Raw genomic sequence first — 6047 nt, 5'->3', positions numbered from 1 at the left:
TCCGCCGCCTCCATCTTCCCCACCCTGTTAAGTTAAAAGGTCCACACCTCTGTGCGTCAGCCCCCCCTCCCGCCCGTTGCATTCCACCCCAGCGGGAGTTCACCTGTGTGGGCTTGACACTCTGCAGTCAGTCCCCTCCTTCAGCAGCCTCCTCCCATGCTCTTGGGAGTGGCACACAGAGCAGCTCTGCCTGCAGGCTACGGGAAACAGTTCTGTGATTTGTGTTTACACAACCGTGTACTCATACTTGCAGGGCACATTTTCTTCTTGTATTTACATCTTCCAGTATTTCATATTAATGTACTGATTGCCACACTTCACAGTCCTCACTGTGTTTCCTTTTTTTGGTGTAGGTACATTTTAAACTGAAGGTAAAGAAAATTTCACAGTTTCAATGTTTAAATATATTCAAGTGTCATTCTCACAATTTGTTGGAACATCTTTCCAACTGAACAGCAAGAAGAAGTATATTAATGCCTGATGGGGCAGCTCGTAAGAGCTCCGTGTTCCAACTCTGCACGACATCGCATTTTGTTCAAACTCATGTATGGAGGTTCTAAAGTGCGAAACAAAACATTTTTTTAAAAAAGGGAACATTTTCAGTTTGATCTGTTTTCTTTTTTTCTTTTCTCTTTTAGGGGGTCACGCTTTTGAATTTTATTTATTTTTTTCATGTTTGGATTTTGCAGCTCAGGACTCCTGCAGTGACATTTGCCCAGCACGACAATGGTCAGTAAAAGAAGCATATATTTATTAGGGGTGCAACAATACTCGTATCGATATTGAACCGTTCGATACAGTGCTTTCGGTTCGGTACGCATATGTATCGAACAAAACAAAAAAATTTATTTATTTTATCAACTTTTCTTCTGACGATGCTGTCTGTGTTGAGCGCTCAGTGGATCTGCGTTCGACTACTCCACCTAGGCTGCACTGTCGAGTGCAGATCCACTGAGCGCAGCACAAGCTAGCAAGACAGAAGCTAAGCTCATTGCAACATGGCAACTGCCTCAACGCTACCCGAAATTGAACCTCCCCCACCCTCATTCAGATCTGGCCTTTGGAACTATCTTGTTTTTCATGTGAAGCATGACCCTGATGGTAAGCGCGTCATGGACAAAAGTAAAACAGTGTGATGGATGTGCCACGCAATGCTCAATTGATGGGAACTAGTGCGTTAGCGCAGTTAGCTTGTTAAGGTGTTGGCGCCGTCCAGCCCCACGCACGGGGCGATCCGCGGTAACTTGTTAACGGAGATTTGCCGCGTTATGATGTTAACGTCATTTTAACAAGATTAACGCTGACAGCACTAGTGGGAACACAATGAATATGACTGCACATTTACTCCGACATCATCCTAGTGCAAAGACAAGTGGAAGCAGACAAAAACAACAAGCACGCATGCTACAAACTTTACCCGAGTCATTTAGACAGCCGTTAGCACATGATTCTCCTTATGGGGACCTGATATGTTTAATATGCTGCTGAGAATATAGCCCAGAAGAAGCGGATAGTATAGCTTTTATTTTGGAAAGAGCCATTTCTCTGTAATAAACTCTCTTTTCCAAAGATGAGTGATTCCTCGATCAGATAGATTTATTTTTATTATTTTGTTGTTTCAACAACATTAAATTTAAAAACTGTACTTTTGAGTTAAAATATATATTTATAATTTTAATAAATGACAAATTAAAAAGGCATGAACATTTTTTTGTATCGAAAAAATATCGAATCGTGACACCAAAGTATCGAACCGAACCGAACCATGAATTTTGTGTATCGTTGCACCCCTAATATTTATTATTGGTTGGGTTAGCAACATCAGGACCAGTTGGCCAAAGTCCCAAATTGAAATTGTGTTTCTTTTGACTTGATGGCTGTGAAGGCCATCCAAGCACACAACTCATTCTCATGTTGAAGAAACCAGTTTGAGATGAGTTCAAAATTCAATTTTATTTATACAGCGCCAAATCACAATAACAGCCGCCTCAATGCACTTTATATTGTAAGGTAGAGCCTACAATAATACACACAGAGAAAAACCCAGCAATCATATGACCCCCTATGAGCAAGCACTTTGGCGACAGTGGGAAGGAAAAACTCCCTTTTAACAGGAAGAAACATCTGGCAGAACCAGGCTCAGGGAGGGGCGGGGCCATCTGGCTGGTTCCTTTGGTTACTCTCACTTTCATATCAACTTCAAGATGTCTCCACTGACCTCCGGCATCAACAAGGCATTTTTTGACCTAACAGCTATGCCACGTTCAAAGTCACTCGGGTTCTATAGCGTAGGGGGCGGCCCAAAAGCAATTCGCCTGCCACCAGGCCTTGTGATGTTTATCCAGCCCTGCCTATGAGTGAGAATCATTTCCATTTTAACACTATATTGCTGCAGTGTTGAGTGATCTTCACAGGAAAGCACTTGTGCTGCTGTGTGCTCGCTTGTGTTCCGGTTGAGTTCTATGAGAACCCACATATTAGATGTCTGTTTTGGACTTTAAAACACTTCAACTATTATCTTTTACTTGCCTACATTCCTTCAAAACCCATGCCCCTCAGGCTTTTTTGTTTAGATGTCAGGATTCTCATTAATCATTGGACTGTTTTGTTGTTAAACGTTCTCAGTAAACCCCCGCTCTGCCCTTTTACTGTAACTAACCCTTTAATCTTTGCTTCAGTCTAAGTTTTTGCTCTTTAATAAATTTCTTGCATTGCATGAAGTTTGCAAAAGGAAGTAGCAGAAATTCCAGTAAGGGGCAGAGTCCAATTGAGCAATTTTATGTGTATTTATCTGGAAAGCCTTTTCCTCTGCTCTCCAGCAGACCACACATCAGGTGTTAAAGGTTATTCACAATCACTTACTGTCTCCGCATCACATCTTATCCAACGCGTGGACCAGATCTGGGATTTAAGGACTCAAACTTAAATGTGAAAACATCTCTTTTCCCTTTCACAACATGAGCAGCCTGAATGGGGACATACACTCCTAGCAACCAGATCTGGTTTGAGACAATGGCTGACTCTCCAGGGGAACAAAACTTGTTAGAAACAACTCTTCTTATTCAACACTTTTTGTATTTTGGCTAATGCTGAAGGAGAGATGCCAATCTAAACAGCCCTTTCAGATGTTGAACGAGTTAAGGGGAAGGTGTGGCACACCTGCTGTATCGTTTGTACAATCAAGCAAGGGATCATGTGAAAGAAGCTTTGTGCTAATTATACATGTACATACATGGTTATACATATACCAGTCAGTTACCATGATTCACCCTCAGTGGGAACTAAAGGTAAAATTGATAATAAACCGTTCAAGGACCACAAATACACTGCTGGTTCCTGCATATGCAGACATGCTGATTATGAGTTTAGACATTACTTACTGTTTACACGATGCTCCTGTCGTGAATTGGACTCATCTGCAGAATTGATGGAGCTGGTTTTCTCCCTACCGCAGGCAGCTGGAAAGAAAGGGGTAAAGTTTTGGATTCAGACAAGAAGCCCAACAAGAATGTCCCCATTTCCCAGCTCCCCTCTCCACGTTTCAGTCTGAGTCACTGGCCCACTCTTTGCCAATTTACATGACAAAAACTGCGCTTGTTGGATCACTGAGTTCATTCACCACTTATAATGGCGTCTCCCCGTTCTTCTTCTTCCCACTAATAAATCTGCTACTACGCACACATTTCACACACAGCTTTGCAACCATGTATGCTACAAAACAATCATGCTACCAATTAATAACTTTGGTAAAACTGTGCGTTGAAGTGTAGCAACAAAAATTTCCTCATGTCAAATATCTCTATAAAAGCACAAATAACTACCCTTTACATTGTAATAGAAAGCTGTGTTAATGAGGTTGACATGTAGTAACGCAGACTATGTGAATAATTACCTCAATAAAAACACAGCTACTCTGTCATTTTAGGGGTAAAATGCTATATGCTAACAGAAAAAGTAACACTTGTTTTAATTAGGTTTAGCTAGTATTAGGGAGTATTAGGACCACATTAAGAAAATAAACTGTAATGTTCACATTTTGACTTTTTTTTTTCTCAAAATAATATTAATACTTTTTTACTTTATAGCCGTGTACTCCTTTGTAGCTAGCTGTTAATTAGGGTTAGGGGGAAAAATGGAGTTTTATTAAATAGTGGCTCAGGGTTTGTTTTTTTTTAAATCAGGTTTAGCTACATTAACACAAGTTTTAAAATGTATTAACATAAGGGTTTTTGTGTACACATTTTTGAGTCATATCGTGATGACAGTGGATAAATGGGGTAAAGTTGTAACCTGCTCAGCACAAGCTGTACATTGGGTGTGTCTGGCGGGCTCACCTCCAAAGTGTGCCCTCTCTTGTTCCTTTTGAATTATAACCCAAGGGGAAAAGGTTTAAAAAGAAAAAACAAAATAGAAATGAATAATCAACCTTACTAAGGTTTTAATTGTGTATGAAGGTTTATAAAAACACCTAAACATAAAAACAAATATACTGCTACAGTGGGGCAAAAAAGTATTTAGTCAGCCACCGATTGTGCAAGTTCCTCCACTTAAAATGATGACAGAGGTCAGTAATGTGCACCAGAGGTACACTTCAACTGTGAGAGACAGAATGTGAAAAAAAAAAATCCATGAATCCACATGGTAGGATTTGTAAATTAGTAAAATTAGTAAAATAAAAATAAGTATTTGGTCAATAACAAAAATACAACTCAATACTTTGGCTCAAAATCTCACGATACATGGCCCCATTCATTCTGTCCTTAACACGGATCAGTCGTCCTGTCCCCTTGGCAGAAAAACAGCCCCATAGCATGATGTTTCCACCCCCATGCTTCACAGTAGGTATGGTGTTCTTGGGATGCAACTCAGTATTCTTCTTCCTCCAAACACGACGAGTTGAGTTTATACCAAAAAGTTCTACTTTGGTTTCATCTGACCACATGACATTCTCCCAATCCTCTGCTGTATCATCCATGTGCTCTCTGGCAAACTTCAGACGGACCTGGACATGCACTGGCTTCAGCAGCGGAACACGTCTGGCACTGCGGGATTTGATTCCCTGCCGTTGTAGTGTGTTACTGATGGTGACCTTTGTTACTTTGGTCCCAGCTCTCTGCAGGTCATTCACCAGGTCCCCCCGTGTGGTTCTGGGATCTTTGCTCACCGTTCTCATGATCATTTTGACCCCACGGGATGAGATCTTGCGTGGAGCCCCAGATCGAGGGAGATTATCAGTGGTCTTGTATGTCTTCCATTTTCTGATGATTGCTCCCACAGTTGGCTTTTCACACCAAGCTGCTTGCCTATTGTAGATTCACTCTTCCCAGTCTGGTGCAGGTCTACAATACTTTTCCTGGTGTCCTTCGAAAGCTCTTTGGTCTTGGCCATGGCAGAGTTTGGAGTCTGACTGTTTGAGGCTGTGGACAGGTGTCTTTTATACAGATGATGAGTTCAAACAGGTGCCATTCATACAGGTAACGAGTGGGGGACAGAAAAGCTTCTTACAGAGGACGTTACAGGTCTGTGAGAGCCAGAGATTTTCCTTGTTTGAGGTGACCAAATACTTATTTTCCACCCTAATTTACCAATAAATTCTTTACAAATCCTACCATGTGGATTCATGGATTTCTTTTTCACATTCTGTCTCTCACAGTTGAAGTGTACCTCTGGTGCAAATTACTGACCTCTGTCATCATTTTAGGTGGGGGAACTAAATACTTTTTTGCCCCACTGTATATACATGCCCATTTTCATATGTATATTTTAACTTCTAGATGGCTGAATTAATGTGACAGTTTTCAGGAAAAAGGGGCCTTTAACTTTTCACTGTCCAAATTCTACCAGTGTTATCAGGGTTTTAGCAGTTGGATGACTGTTTGAATATTAAATGTATCAAGAGTCTGGTGGTGTAAACTGTAAAAGCTGAAGTAAAGCCCATGAAGCAAATAGCATAACGCTGAGTCAATGGAGAGATCTAAGACTGCAACTTCCAGCTATTAAATGCTCAGGGAGGACTTGCCAGGTGCTCCCAGGAACCTGCAAGGCAT

This window comes from Maylandia zebra, linkage group LG8 (genome assembly GCF_041146795.1).
Source record: "Maylandia zebra isolate NMK-2024a linkage group LG8, Mzebra_GT3a, whole genome shotgun sequence".
Taxonomy (NCBI): Eukaryota; Metazoa; Chordata; class Actinopteri; order Cichliformes; family Cichlidae; genus Maylandia; species Maylandia zebra.
Note: the sequence above shows the minus strand (reverse complement) of the source record.